Source organism: Macaca nemestrina, chromosome 11 (assembly GCF_043159975.1).
Source record: "Macaca nemestrina isolate mMacNem1 chromosome 11, mMacNem.hap1, whole genome shotgun sequence".
NCBI lineage: Eukaryota > Metazoa > Chordata > Mammalia > Primates > Cercopithecidae > Macaca > Macaca nemestrina.
In genome coordinates this window covers 93,290,124-93,306,853 of record NC_092135.1, presented here as the reverse complement: position 1 = coordinate 93,306,853, position 16,730 = coordinate 93,290,124, and the positions used below count along the sequence as shown (strand labels likewise).

At 40.7% G+C, this 16,730-nt stretch overlaps 1 pseudogene; it reads right to left on the bottom strand.

Annotated features, from left to right (window-relative positions):
* Positions 1 to 4,184: 4,184 nt before the first annotated feature.
* On the bottom strand, positions 4,185 to 4,297 carry LOC112424358 (U6 spliceosomal RNA; annotated as a pseudogene).
* Positions 4,298 to 16,730: the final 12,433 nt, after the last annotated feature.

Below are 16,730 nucleotides of genomic sequence, written 5' to 3'. Positions count from 1 at the left end.
ATACATGTAAGATGTACATTGGTTTTTGTGGAAAGGCAAGACAACTTCAGTTGGGGGCTTCCAGGTCGCAGGTGGATCCAAAGATTTTCTGATTAGCAATTGGTTGAAAAAATTTATCTAAAGGCCTGGAGTCAATAGAAGGGAGTGTCTGGGTTAGGATAAGGAGTTGTGGAGACAAAGGTTCTTTTTTTTTTTTTTTTTTTGAGATGGAGTCTCACTCTGTTACCCAGGCTGGAGTGCGGTGGTATGATCTTGGCTCACTGCAACCTCTGCCTCTTGAGTTCAAGTGATTCTCTTGCCTCAGCCTCCCGAGCAGCTGGGATTACAGGCGCCTACCACCACGCCCAGCTAATTTTTTGTATTTTTAGTAGAGATGGGGTTTCACCGTGTTGGGCAGGCTCGTCTCGAACTCCTGACCTCAGGTGATCCACCCACCTTGGCCTCCCAAAGTATTGGGATTACAGGCGTGAGCTACCATGCCCAGCCTAATTTCTCCATTTCTTTATGGAACATTATACATCTGATTTAACATAACAATGTGATCATTTTAATTATCTATTTCCTTTTTCTCTTTTGGCAACTGTCATTCTATCCTCATAACAACCTTGTTCCAATTCTTCTAAAATTCCCCACCTTCCCTTAGTATGTGTTGATTTCATTTTTGGAATAAGATTTGTCTAAAGCTGCTTTAACTTGTTTAACTTTTGTGGAGTCTGGCACTGAGTTTAACATTTAAATACATTTGGAGGAACCTTTTGGATGTCATTTTAGGAGTGTTGGGAAGAGCTTATTCTTCCTGTGCCCCCTCTCATTCCAACCCATTTCTCTCTGATTTGATTGTTAATATTTGCAATTTTATCCTTTGAATTTGCTTCCTCTGATATTAAAATACAGACACTCCTGGGAACAATCAGTTACTGACACTTGATTGTGAATGAGGCTCAGAGGGTGGGATTTGATAAGGGGGTAGGGATAAGAGCAAGACAATTCTGGAAGCTGGTACAGATGTTGTTGTCAGGCTATTTGTGGAAAGACTGCTAAATACAGAGTCTGGTCTGCTACTCACTACCTGTAAACTCGTTGGAGTCACTGAACACTCCTGAACCTCTAGTATCACATATGAAATATGGGACAATCATGCTTGCCTGGTTTACCTAACAGGATTATTTGAAGGCCCAAATGAGAGTATATCTGCAGCAAAAAGTTTGTAAACTCTGATGTGCTATGCAAAGTAAAGATACCAAAGGGCTCAACGAAAGGGAGAAGGAAATGTGGCCAAGGCAATGTCTACTTATGCCACAACTAAGGTGGATTCTGGTGCCACTCTATGATCATACTCAGAATTATGACAGTTCAGATGACCAGGAATCATATATTACCTTCCATATATCGTTGCATTAAAGTAAGACACTTCCAGCCTGGCCAACACAGTGAGATTGCATCTCCACAAAAAAATAAGAAAAACCTAGCTGGGCATGGTGGCGCTTGCCTATGGTCCCAGCTACTTGGGAGGCTGAGATGGGAGGATTGCTTGAGCCAGGGAGGTTGAGGTTACAGTAAGCCTTGATCCTGATTGTGCCACTGCACTCCAACCTGGGCAAAAGAGTGAGACCATGTCTCAAAAAAGGAAGCCACTTTTCTTTTCTCTTTACTTTTCTTCTCTAGGACAGTCCATGCCAGCCTAGCTGCTGTCCCTGAGTGGCAGCACAGGGAACTGTAGGGGCAGGGACTGTGCCCTTCCTAGGGAAGAAAGGAGAGGATGGCTACCCGTGCACAGCTGATCCTTTGCCTTCAAGGTTTACCTTTATCTGAAACCTACTCTTTTTTTTGAAACAGGGCCTCTGTTGCTCAGGCTGGAGTGCAGTGCTGTGATTACAGTTCACTGCAGCTGCGATCTCCCGGGCTCAAGCGATTCTCCCACCTGAGCCTCCTGAGTAGCTGATACTACAGGTGTGCACCACCATAGCTGGCTATTTTGTTTTTTTATTTTTAGTAGAGATGAGATAACACTGTGTTGGTCTCCAACTCTTGAGCTCAAGTGATCCTGCTGTCTTGGCCTCCCAGTGTTGGGATTATCAACCTGAGCCACTGTACCCAGCCTGAAACGTACTCTTCAGTAGGAGAAAATTATGTAGCTTTGTGGGGAACAGCTATTCTCTACGAATAGGCTTCTTCAAGATCAAACTAAGATCAGAATTGTTAAAGTAGTGTAGCAAAAGGAAAGATATTATATTTCAGAGAATGTCGTAATAGCTCAAATGAAGATGCCATCACTTAAATATGACCAGACTCTACATGTATGAGTTGTTCTTCTTTCTTTTGTTCAAGGACTATTAAGCATCAATCAATAAATAAATGCCTGCTACCACACATCCAGGATCACCAAATGGAGCGCTACATGTGTAATAGGCAGAAAAATGGACCCCAAAGGTGTATATACCTTAATTTTTGGAACCTGTGAAAATTCTTTGCCAATGTAATTAGAATAGGGAAATTAAACTGGATTACCCATGTGGGCCCAATCTAATCACATGAGCTGTTAAAAGCAGAGATTTTCTGTGGCCAGAGGCAGCAGAGAGACATAGCAGAAAAAGAAGTCAGAGAGACTCTAAGTACGAGAAGAATTTGACATGTCCATGCTGACTCTGAGATGCAAGAGGCCATTAACAAGGAAGAGATATAAACCTTTCAGAGCTGAAGGTGGTCCCTAGCTGATAGCCAGCACAGAAATAGGGACCTACAATCCCAAGGAAATGAATTCTGCCGGTAACCTGAATGGGCCTAGAAAGAGTCTTTCCACAACCCCAGAGGGCTGACACCTTGATTTTGGCCTTGTGATATTAGGAGCAGAGAAGCCAGCTGAGCCAACCTGGCATTCTGATCTATAGAAACTGAGAGGTAAGACATTTTTGTTGTTTCAAGCTGCTAAGTTTGTGGTAAGCTGTTATGATGGCCGTAGAAAATTAATATGGCTGGGCGCGGTGGCTCATGCCTGTAATCCCAGCACTTTAGGAGGTTGACATGGGCGGATCACCTGAGGTAGGGAGTTCGACATCACCCTGACCAACATGGAGAAACCCCGTCTCTACTAAAAATACAAAATTAACTGGGCGTGGTGGCACATGTCTGTGATCTTGGCTGCTGGGGAGGCTGGGGCAGGAAAGTCACTTAAACCCAGGAGGTGGAGGTTTCAATGAGCCGAGATCACGCCATTGCACTCCAGCCTGGGCAAAAAAAGCGAAACACCATCTCAAATAAAAAAGAAAAAAGAAAATTAATACGCTATGTGAGAGGTAGCTGGACAGCAAATAGCTGTTTCAAAGAACTAACTTTATGATTTTCCATTTAGCCTCTGTATTTGAATATTTTTTTCTGATAACGTCATGTGAACATGTAGTAACATGACTCTTTAAATCAGCAAGTACCTCAGTTTCATATACTTTAGACCAGGGCATGACTGCCTTTATTTTTTATTCCCTTGATGCTCCTTAAGGTGAATTTTGTGCACAGCTCTTTGTCTCTCTATATAACTTAAACCCAAGATATTACATACATTCAGTATATGTGCTATTATTAAGTATATAGCTTGATGAAGTTTTCATATGTAAATACCTGAGAACCACCATCCAGATTGAGATATAGAATATTTTCATCACTTTAGTAGATGTTCCTGCAAGCTTAATGCCTTTTTCTAGTCAATACTTGCCGCATTCAGAGTCATCCACTCTTCTAACTTACACCATCATTGATTAGTCATGTCTGTTGTTGAAATTCATGTAAATGGAATCATGCAGTGTGTACTTTTATGTCTGGCTTCCTTCACTCAACACACTGTTTTTGAAATTCACTCATGTTGTATAAACAGCTCATTCCTTTTAAAGCACTGTATAGCATTCTGTTGTATGCCTAAACCTATATTTGTTTATTCAGTCTCTCACTGATGGTTATTTGGGTTGTTTCCAGTCTTGAGCTTTAATGAGTACAGCTGCCATGTGCTTTCTTGTACATGTCTTTTGGTGGACACATATACACATTTCTCATGGGTACATTCTTATGAGTGGAATTTCTGGGTCTGCTCGTAGGGTAGATTAACCTATATTTTAAGTCAGATTATTCCAAACACATAATTCAAAATTGGTGAATTATGTTTAGCCATTTTCATGTGATATATTATTATTATTGTTAAAAAAATGTTTTTGGAATGCTTCATGAATTTGCATGTCATCCTTGCTCAGGGGCCATGCTAATCTTCTCTGTATTGTTCCAATTTTAGTATATATGCTGTCTAAGGGAGCACTTCATATGATATATTATTGATACAAATAATTAAAAAAATTTTTTTTTGAGACAGAGTCTCACTCTGTTGCCCAGGCTGGAGTACAGTGGCGTGATCTCAGCTCACTGCAAACTCCACCCCCTGGGTTTAAATGATTCTTCTGTCTCAGTCCCCCGAATAGCTGGGATTACACAGCCATGCTAATTTTTTGTATTTTTAGTAGAGATGGGGTTTCGTCATGTTAGCCAGGCTGGTCTCAACCTCCGGTCTTCAGGTGATCCTTCCGCCTCAGCCCCGCAAAGTGCTGGGATTATGGGCGTGAGCCACCACACCCAGCTGAAATAATTTTATTTATACAAATAAGCTAAGAACCTATTGCCAAGACCAGCTCGGTTGGGGAGACCCTAACCCAGCAGTGTTAATGGTATTAAAGACACATACACAGAAATAGAGAGGCATGAAGTGGGAAATCAGGGGTCTCACAGCCTTCAGAGCTGAGAGCCCCGAACAGAGATTTACCCACATATTTATTAACAGCAAACCAGTCATTAGCATTGTTTCTATAGATAATAAATTAACTAAAAGTATCCCTTATGGGAAACCAAGGGATGGGCCAAATTAAAAGAATAGGTTGGGCTAGTTAACTGCAGCAGGAACACTCCCTTAAGACATAGATCGCTCATGCTATTGTTTGTGGCTTACGAATGCCTTTAAGCGGTTTACCACCCTGGGCAGGCCAGATGTTCCTTGCCCTCATTCCTGTAAACCCACAACCTTCCAGCTTAGGCGTTAGGGCCATTATGAACGTGTCACAGTGCTGCAGAGATTTTGTTTATGGCCAGTTTTGGGGCCAGTTTATGACCAGATTTTGGGGGCTTGCTCCCAACACCTGTAGATGTCATAATATAGGCATGTTATCTGCATGTAAGTGGAGCTCTATTCTTTTGAAAAAGAGCACACAATCAGAAAAGCTATTTATGACTTAAAACAAAGCAGCTATAGGAAAGTTTGATTTCTCAGAACTTAAAAAGCCACACTAAAGGTGACCCTGTATCTCTGTGTTATATTTAGCTTTGCAGCATTTTCTGCTCTACTCAACGTAGTAAAGACTATACTTCCCATCTCATGACCTTTCTTTATCACTAGATGTCATTCTCAGCATGAGGAGGCACAGCATGAACATTCCTGATTTCACCGAAGCAGCAACTTTCCCTTCCTTTTCTCTGAGTACCCAGGAACCCAAATCTCTGTTTGCAAAGAGGCTTATAAGTGCCCTGGCCATTGATAAAGAGGGGTTCCTTCTACATTGAGCAGTTTGAGTGGGCCTCTGAAAAGTCTTGCAGCACAATTCACAGGCAACACATGGGCAGCTGATGGCCACACTGTAATTACCAGATTGCAGTCAGTGTGGTTCTCCATCATCCAGGTGATGCAAGGTGCTCCCTCACTTGGTCTCCTCCAGGCCTTGGCCTGGCTCCCAAGCACTGACCATCCCCCAAGTGTTCTTTGGGCTCTCGGTATTAGTTCTGCACCTTTTCATGGGATCCACCAGGACCAGACCATTGTCTCTTGCCCCACGCCTCTCACCTTCTCTACTTTCTTTATAATTTTTCTGTTATCATAGATACTCTGGGTGTTACTTCCCTTAAACCTTCCCTTTTGATTCTTTGACAATATTCAGGAGTCAAAAATAAATATTGCTTTCCCTTCTCAAGGCAATGCGGGTGACTCTGCTGACTCGGGGAAGAGCGTGTGAAGGGCAAGAAAACATACATATTGTTATTTCTATTATGCCATGTATTCATTAGGATTCTCTAGAGACACTGAATCAATAGTATGTATATACATTATATATTATAAGAATTGGTGCATACAATTATGGAGGTTGGTAAGTCCACAATCTTCAGTGTGGGCCAGAAGACTTTAGACCCAGAAGAGCTGATGGTGCATTTCCATCTCAAGAGAGTCTGCTAGAATTTCTTTCTTGAGGGGGTGGCCAATCTTTTTGTTCTTCTTAGGCTTTCAACTGATTGAATGAGGCCCACCCACGTTATAGAAGGCGATCTACTTAAAGTTTACTGATTTAAATGTTAATCTCATCCAAAAACACCCTCCAAATTGACACATACAGTTAACTATCACATGTCATTACACTCATGATCTTCAGCAGCATGCCATGACTAAATTGGCATCTATCTAGTACAAGATTTCCATTTTATGGGAAAGACAATGCATTGTGGATTAAGATGATGTGGATTTGAATCCCAGTGATCTTTGAATGTGAATCCTAATTGTGTCATTTGGAAAAACCTTTAACTTCAGTCATCACAGAGCTGTAGTTCTCAACTGGGGCAATTTGTCCTTCCCCCTATATCCCCAGAAGACATTTGATTCCATCTGAAAACATTTTTGGTTGTTACAACTAGGGTGGGGGTGGGAGGAGTTGTTATTGGCATTTCTGGTGGGCACAACTCAGGGATACTAACATCCTATGATGCATACAACAGCCCCCCACAACAAACAATCACCAGGCCCCAAATATCAGGAGTGTTGAGGCTGTGAAATCTTGCAGTAGAGGTAAACAGACAATGCTAGGATATAAAAAGCTGGGCATGAATGGAACATGGGAGGGTTGTCAGGCAAGAAACCTAATCTTATAGTTTTTGCCAATTTCTAAATAGAATTGTGGGAAGGTGATATTTTAAATTGGGAAATGAATTATTGGAGGCTACGCTATGATTTGGGGAAAAGAGATCAGACCTCAGGTTGGCAGGAACATAAATGTGTTAGTATTTTACTGAATTTCCCCCTTGTGTCATTGGCTCACAGGATTTCACAAAGGTTTGAAGGTCTGGGATGGAATGGTGAAGGTGACATCACTGTGAGCAAGTGTGGGTCAAATGAGAGGGATGAACTGTGGCTAAGAAACCTAAGAGAATATTTTCGTAAGAAGATGTAAAAGGATAAATATAATATGACTTACCAAATGCCTTTAAGTAATAGGTTACTATTTTGTTAGCTCATAATTTATTCTGGCAGTCTGTTTAACCATATGCACAGTCTCCTGAATATGATTTAAATGTTAAGTCCTAATTACAAAACTCTAATTCAAAACAATTTTAAGTAAGGCTGTTGAAAATTAATGTGAATGCAAATCATGAAGTCACTCTCATTAGGGAAATACACATTAATTTTAATTTTGGGCCTCTCTGAACTAATATCAAATAGAATTACATAAAAAACAAAAATGGCCAAAACTTTTGAGAGATTATATTCTGCCAACTAAAGTTATCCAGGAATATGTAACAGCTACATAATCTCTTTATAAACAATTTTGAAATAATTTAACAATATATAGATTATTAGGGACCTTCTAAACTTTTAGAACTAATTTTGTTGGCTTCATTAACTCCTGTCTTGTTTTAACAGGCTTTCTTTGTATATGTTGAATTATTGGAGTCGACTAAGTTGGTCAGTGTGCTGTGAGGGTCACTACACATGCCCTTTTGTTTAAATTAATCAGTCTCTGAAAAGAAGAAAGACAATTTAATTTTACCAACTGAATCCAGGAGAAAAATGAATACATTAAAGCAAGTGTGAAATTCTTTCCAGTTAGCATGCACAGAGAATGTAGCTAATAATAGCCACGAGTTTTCTGTCAAGCAGGTCAATATATCTCTTTATCTATTATAGTAATATTGTAGCATTCATTCATTCATTATTCATTCACTTACCATTTATTGAAACCTTAAATTTGTGCTCAGTCAGTGCACTGTGAATGGTGATAAAGAGACAACTAAGAATCTAATCATTGTCTGGTGGGAGAGATTGACATTACAAAGTGCAGTGGTACATGCATTCTGTGAGACAGAAATTCATGGAGGAGAGCTGGAAGAGATTCACCTGGACAGGTAGCCTGTATAAAGAGTAGGCCTAGAAAGCCCAAAGGACATTAGGATTTATTTTGAGAGATGATGGTTGCTTAGTTAGGGTGACAGCAGGGTGGTGATGAAAAGAGGTCTTAATCTAAATATATTTTAAAGGTGGAGCTAACAAATTTTGTGGCATGAAATCAAAGAGAACAGTTTAGAAAGGCTTTAAAGATTTTGGAGCCAAGCACAGTGACTCATGCCTATAATCCCAGCACTTAGGGAGGCCGAGGTGGGTGGATGACTTGAACTCAGGAGTTCAAAACCAGCCTGGGCAACCTGACAAAACCCTGTCTCTACAAAAAAAATACTAAAATTAGCCGAGTATGGTGGCATGTGCCTGTAGTCCTAGCTACTCGGGAGTGTGAAGTGGGAGGATCACCTGAGTCCTGTAGTGAGGCTGTAGTGAGACATGATCGCACCACTGCACTCTAGCCTGAGTGACAGAGTGAGACCCTGACTCAAAAAAGAAAAAAGAAAAAAAAAAAAAAGATATTGGCAAGAGCGAGTAGGTTGGTGTTGTTATTTACTGAGACTGAGAAGAACTGGCATGATCTAAGTGTGACATGATAATTATATATCCAAGCGGAGATTGAAAGAGATAGTTGGGGTAAATAAGCTTGGAATTCAGGGAACAGTCTGCATTGGGAATATACATTTGAGTATCTCAGGCATTGAGATAATATTTAAAGCCATAAAACTGGGATAATCCCCTCATTCAGCAAAGTGATGTGTAGTGACTGGGAAGATGAGGAGCCAGCAAGGAGAACTGGGACCATTAGAGCAGGAGGAGAATCTCAAGAGGGTGTGTGCTATTCAGGACACCAGACACTTGAGACGGTGTCCAAGGAGGAAGTGATGGACTGTGTCAAAGGCTTGTGACAGATTTAGCAATATGCGGACTAAGTCTGGCAATGTCGATACCACTGCACCCTTGATAAAAGCATCTTTGGTTGGAGGGTTGGGATAAAGGCCTGATTAACGTAGGCTCAAGAAAGAATGGAAGGTGAGGAAATGGTGAAAGCATATACAATTAACTTTTTGAAGACATTTGCCTGAAAAAGGAGCAGAGGCATAACTCAGTAGCTGGAAGACTGGAAGTAGCTGGAGAAGAATGTGGGGTTGAGATTCTTCTTTTTGTAAAGAATGGAGACATCTCTGGCTGTCTGCGTGTTAATGAAACAATACAGTGGAGAAAGAAAAAGTAATGGTGCAGAACAGAAGGGGACATTGTCTAGAGAGAGGTCCTTGAGAAGATGGGATCCATTGCACAGAGGGAGAAGCTGGCCTTGACCAGAAGCACGAATAGTTCACCCACTGGAACATGAGCAAAAGCAGAGGTGATGGGTGTGTGTGCAAATCGGCTAGCATATTAGGTGGTGGGAACATGTTTTAGCATACGTAAGCACAGGCAAATGCAGCAGAATCCTTTTCTCCCCCCTTGGTTAGTTGTATGTTTTTTCCTGAAAGCATTGAGTGTTCTCAATCCTGGCTACACTTTAGAACCCCATGGAAAGCTCTTAAAAAATACAGATTCCTAGGGCCTATTCCCACAGTTAATTGGTCTGGATCCTAATATTAAAAAAAAAAAAATCTCTCCAGTGGTTCATTTAGAACCACTAGGTTAGATGGTTTATGTAATATTTTATGCTTAGTGAATGACTAGAAAATCAGATAATTGTTTGTTATGGTATCAGTACTGTAAGAAACAGGACTAATATTGCAGGAAAGTGAGATTATGTGGCAGCAGATTGAGTTCTCCAGAAATCAGCCACCAAGACTGAGATTAGTATGTAGGAAGTTTACTGTGGAAAGAAGGGAAAGGATGCAGGATTGAGCTGAGAGAGAAGCCAAGCGTCAAAGCAGGCCCTGTGATAGCCTCTGCAGACTCCATGGAGAAACTTGGAACTAAAGATACTCTGTCAGTGTGGCTCTGCATGGGGTTGAAATGACCCAGCCTCCATGTATCAGTCATTGGAGGTGGACCTTCTTGGGAAGGGCATTGACCTAGACAAGGAGGCTCTTTGCAGTTGTGCCTGACCCTGAAGGACCTGACAGCTGAAAAAGCTGTGGCAAAAAGCCCTTCCTTGGCTCCAGCCTGACAGTGTCTACTACATTGGTTAATGTTGCAGGTCCACATAGAGCAGATTCTAGTCTATGAGACAGGTTAACTGAAAAATGAGCCTCCTCCATGAGTCCTGGAAGGTTCACCAAGAGTTAGGTTTTTTTTTGTTTGTTTTGTTTTGTTTTTGTTTTTTTTTTGAGAAACACACGTTTACCAGTTTATTAGTCACTACCACTATTTTTTGAAAATGTTTGCTACACAAATACACAAACAGTCCACATATCTGATCAACTTTCTTCTAGAACTACAGCCAAAGGAAGATTAGTCTGTAAACATGTGATTTACTGGTATGCTTGGCTCTACTTCCTGCAGTATTCTCTGACAATATGGAAGTAGTGATACTGTTTGGAAGTTTTAGATAATTTTTCTGTCAGTCCGTTTACATTTTAAATGTGTAATAATGGAAAATTATAAAAACAATTGGGAATGAAACCACCTTTGCAAAAATTATAACAGGAAATTATGACAGTGAGAGAAATCTGACATGGCTGATTCCATCTTGTCTCTAACTCACAGGTTGGCTAATCTTTGTTCATTCCTGGGCATGGGCAAAGCTAACTTTGGGAGAAATTAAGTTTATAGTTTAAATAATGGCCTTTCCCCCAAATTAAACTGTTCTTGTAAAACTAATGAAAGGCTACCAAGAAAGGATGAGAGGAGCTTGAATTCTAAATAATTACCAGCCATTGTTCTGGAGGTCATAAGATATGCAACTTCCCCAATTACTCTTGAAGATAACACGACTATTGCAGAACCTAAGATTGACCTTTGAGATGTCTTTTCAGGTTTTTGCATTTCTGACAGTGGGATGTCCCCACCGAGACCTGACAAACAGTCCTGTGGCCTTCACCGAGGACCTGAGTCAGCATAAAAGGACAGCTTCAACTCCCTATCAGTTCATCTCTGAACCAACCAATCAGTGCTCCAGACTCACTGGCCTGCTACCTACCAAATTATCCTTAAAAATGCCAGTCCCTGAGTTCTCTGGGAGACTGATTTGAGTAATAATAAAACTCCAGTCTCTCACACAGCTAGCTCTTCATGAATTAAACTCTTTCTCTATTGCAATTCCCCTGTCTTGATAAATTGGCTTTGTCTGGGCAATAGGCAAGGAGAACCCATTGGGCAGTTTCAGGAACATAGAGCAGTGGACAAAAATAGGATGCTTAAAGCCAATGTAAATATTCATGGTAATAAGGAAAGTTTAGAGCAATCTGACCCTGGCATTGACACTGGCAGCAAAGAAGGTGGGAACATCATGACAAACACAGCTAGAAAATGCACAGAAAAACCAAATTAAAAGAGATAAGATTAAGAGAGAGATATAGATAAGATGTTTGTTTAAAATATGAAACTTGCAATTGAGGAGATGTAAATGAATCTACAACATGATGCCTCTTGTAGCCATTACCTTTGTAGTAATATTTAAAAAACCAGATACATTTCAAAGGAGAAAAATCACAAGAAATCTTGCAGCTAAATAGAAGAACGTTGTAGGTAGAGACAACACTATGAAAAGCACAGTTCCCAAGCAAAGGAAAAATTGCTCGATGGTCTTTTCAAGGTTAAATAAAATATAGAGGTCCTGCTTCTTGCTATGATGCTTTGAAAAGCTTACTTTGAATGCAGACTCCATCTTAGGAAAAAGGAGGAGGAAAAGAAAAATGCCCTCATGGGAAGGTATATTTTGAATTGACTGAAAATTTCCATGAAAGAGAGTGTTTTAAGCAAGGAAATGTGAATTAGGTTTAATCAGCAAATTTAAATGCACGTTGCTCTTCCTCCATCAGTGAAATTGGGTTTCATAAAGTAGTTTAATTTAATTATAGAAAATAAAGAACATGGCCTTATTGAACTCTTCTATGAATACTATATTAATTTTTTCATGTTACAAATGTATTATTTATTTTACTGAAAAAGAATTATTCTTTTTTCTTTTTTGAGATGGAGTTTCACTCTTGTTGCCCAGGCGTGAGTACAATGATGTGATATCGGTTCACCGCAACCTCCACCTTCTGGGTTCAAGCATTTCTCCTGCCTCAGCCTCCCAAGTAGCTGGGATTACAGGCATGCACCACCACGCCTGGCTAATTTTTTATTTTTAGTAGAGACGGGGTTCTCCATGTTGGTCAGGCTGGTCCTGAACTCCCAACCTCAGGTGATCTGCCCACCTCAGCCTCCCAAAGTGCTGGGATTACAGGAGTGAGCCACCACGCATGTCTGAAAAAGAATGATTATTAAATGAGTTTAGCATATATTTTTTACATGATGAAAATTATATTTACAGTAAAATAAAGACATCATCAGCCATCTTTATACACTGGAAAAATGATTTAATAAATCTTTCCTTTGAAAGTAAAACACATTGTATCATTGATCATAAGCAAGCAGAGATTTTACTCCTTTATAAACTGGTACAGGTTAAATATATCCACCAGCAAATACCTAAAACTATTTTTCATTCACCAACACTTTTGGCAACGTTCTGACAATTATTATTCTGACACAGTTGTTAAAGTTAAAAAAAAAAAAAAAAACAACGAAACCATTGCCATTATAATCCCATGCTTAGATGAATCTCAGTTCTCAAAATATGACACTCATACGCAGAAGGGAAATTGATTAGGTGTAAAACCTGATGTATGTTTCAGCAGCAGCAACAATCATTCATTTTGATGGATTTTCTCAAATTGTTAGTGGTTAATTTCATTAGTGGTATCATTAGTGCAATAGCTTCTCACCTGTTGATCAGTGAAGGACGTAGGAAATTTTTGTTCTTTTATATGATGGCAAGATAGTTTAAACCTTTATGTCTTAAGAGAAATTTGGTTATGTCACTTAGAGGATGGCAAAATTTACACATATTTTAAAGATAAAAAGAACATTAAGTTAATTTCCAACTTGTCCAGTTTTTAAGTTTAACTTCTGTACTTAGGAATATGCTTTCCAGTCTCAACTGTTAGTTGTATTTTGACAGGGAAGTTTGAGAAACAGCGATGTGGTTGTATGGGAGACAAACTTTCACCTTTATCTCCTAAGAGTTTTTGTCTGGGCCTAAGAATTAAATTGATGTAAGACATAAGCAGGAGAAAAACATACGTATTTATGTGTTTTACATGACATGGGAGCCCTCATACGGAAATGAATACCCAAAGAAGTGGCAAAACCTAAATGCTCATATAGTAGGTTGAATAAAGACTAAACTGTGTGGGAAGGCTAAAGGAAGATAAGACATCTTTAGCGAGGTCTGGTTGTACAGAATTCTCTTGGCCTCAACTCATCCTTGATAAGAATGTTACTTTCCTTCTGGTATAGGGAGGCCATCTTTCACATAGAAATTTCATCTTCTGCTCTTAAGAGAAAGAAGAAGGTCAGAGTTCTTCTTTTATCTGCTTCTTTTCAAGTGCCTCAAGCTCAAAAGAATGCTTATGCCAAGGTAGTATATTTTGGGGTGGCATATTTTGCTACCTCTCATTCTTAAATGGGATCTGGGAGAAATTTTTAAGCAGGGCAGCAGAGTTGTTTTGGGGACTATTACTTTGATGGTCATGAGGTTGTGCTGTAAAATATGGTAGCCATTAGCCATATGTGGATATTTAAATTAAAATTTATTAAAATGACATGAAATTAAAAATTGAGTTACTTCGTTACTATAGCCATATTTCATGTGCTTAATAGCTTCATAGCTAGATGTTGTGACTGCATTGGATAGCATTTCCATCATCACAGGAAGTTCTAATGGACAACACTAATATAGAGGGTCAATTGGAGAGAAGAGAAACTAGTAACTAGTAGCAGGAAAAACTATTAAGAATTTATTAATGTAGGCCAGGCCCGGTGGCTCATGCCCATAATCTCAGTACTTTGGGAGGCCCAGACGGGCAGCTCACTTGAGGTCAAGAATTTGAGACCAGCCTGGCCAATATGAGGAAACCCGTCTCTACTAAAAACACAAAAATTAGCCAGGCGTGGTGGCTCGCACATGCCTGTAGTCGCAGCTACTCGGGAGGCTGATGTGGGAGAATCGCTTGAACCTGGGAGGCAGAGGTTGCAGTGAGCTAACATCTGGCCACTGCACTCCAGCCTGGGGGACAGAGCAAGACTACATCTCGGAAAAAAAAAAAAAGAGAGAGAGAGAATTTATTAATGGCATAGAGTATTCTTGAGACAAACATTTTCATGTCATTAGGCTTTGTTTTTTTTTTTTTTTTTTTTGAGACGGAGTCTTGCTCTGTCCCCAGGCTGTATTGCAGTGGCGATATTGGCTCACTGCAACCTCCAACTCCCGGGTTCAAGTGATTCTTCTGCCTCAGCCTCCCGCATAGCTGGGATTACAGGCATGTGCCACTATGCCCAGCTAATTTTTTTTTTTTTTTTTTTTTTTTGAGACGGAGTCTTGCTCTGTCGCCCGGGCTGGAGTGCAGTGGCGCGATCTTGGCTCACTGCAAGCTCCGCCTCCCGAGTTCACACCATTCTCCTGCCTCAGCCTCTGAGTAGCTGGGACTACAGGCACCCGCCACCACGCCCGGCTAATTTTTTTTTTTTTTTTGTATTTTTAGTAGAGACGGGGTTTCACCGTATTAGCCAGGAGGATGGTCTCGATCTCCTGACCTCGTGATCCACCTGCCTCAGCCTCCCAAAGTAATTTTTGTATTTTTATTTTTATTTTTTATTTTTATTTTTATTATTATTTTTTTTTTGAGACGGAGTCTCGCTCTGCCGCCCAGGCTGGAGTGCAGTGGCGCGATCTCGGCTCACTGCAAGCTCCGCCTCCCGGGTTCACGCCATTCTCCTGCCTCAGCCTCCCGAGTAGCTGGGACTACAGGCGCCCGCCACCTCGCCCGGCTAGTTTTTGTATTTTTAAAGTAGAAACGGGGTTTCACGGTGTCAGCCAGGATGGTCTCGATCTCCTGACCTCGTGATCCGCCCGTCTCGGCCTCCCAAAGTGCTGGGATTACAGGCTTGAGCCACCGCGCCCGGCCTGTATTTTTAATAGACATGGGATTTCACCATGTTTGCCAGGATGGTCTTGATCTCCTGACCTTGTGATCTGCCCGCCTTGGCCTCCCAAAGTGCTGGGATTACAGGCGTGAGCCACCACACCCAGCCTGCTTTTTTTTTTTTTTTGAGACAGAGTCTTGCTCTGTCACCCAAGCTGGAGTGCAGCAGTGTGATCTTTGCTCACTGAAGCCTCTGCCTCCCGGGTTCAAGTGATTCTCTTGCCTCAGCCTCCTGCATAGTTGGGATTACAGGCATGCACCATCACACCCAGCTTATTTTTTGTATTTTTTTTTGGTAGAGATGGAGTTTCTCCACGTTGGCCAGGCTGTTATCAAACTCCTGGCCTCTAGTGATCCACCTGCCTTGGCCTCCCAAAATGCTGGGATTACAGGTGTGCGCCACTGCACCTGGCCACCATTAGGCTTTTTGTACTCAATTCTTTTTGCATGTTGTTTTTTACTTTTTAACAATCATAGTCTGTAAGGAAGAAGAAAATGAGAAAGCAATTTACTAAAAGATATTGTAGTTTAGACTTTAAAATGTATTTTGTTATAATCACAGAACGTCAGTAGTAGAAATGACCTTCCATGTCTTCGTGTCTAACCACCCATTTGACTGAATCCACTTTAATTAGCCATTCAGTTTATGATTGAACACCCTAGGAGCTGAGAGGCCATGGTTTCCTGAGATACAACATTTTACCTTGGTAGACTGTCTAGGTCGAGTCTGTTCTAAAGTGACTGATCCAGCCTTCTTGATAGCTCAGAGCAAGAAGTTGTGAGTACTGGCTGCCAGTCAGGGAAGAAATGGAGCCAGAGTCCAAAAGACCCCTGCTGTTTGGTCCAAGGCTCCATCCCTAAGAACACAGGCAGTCTCTTTCCTCTCTGTTTTCAACCTCACTTTTAAACAGAAAAAAAATAACATTGGCAAGGAGTCACAGGGTAAAACCGATACGGGTTAATACGCTTTGAAATATTTAAAGTGCCGTACATGTAGAAGTTTTTATTATTACATAGCCATGGGGAATTGTAGTGACACAGTGAAGTCCAGGAAAGCTGATATTATGGTAGTGGAAACCCTTAGGGAGCTTAAGGTTATTGTTTCAGCAGGGCTGGCTTACAAAAGAAACTTGTTAAAGAATAAGACATAAAGTTATATGAGGTTATCAGAACATGTGTACATAAAGATGAATATATTCCTGGCCCAGGGGCTCAGAAAAAGGCACCTTCTTAAATATACTTCTTATTACTGGCTCAGGTGAGAACTGGAAAAATCCAGGTCTGTAATGCATTATAAAAAGTCTTGAGACAAGTAGACTTGGAGAATGAAACACTGCTATAAAACAAAATCCTAACGTTTCTATTCAGCTTTCCATAAAAAGAACAAAAAGTTCATTTTC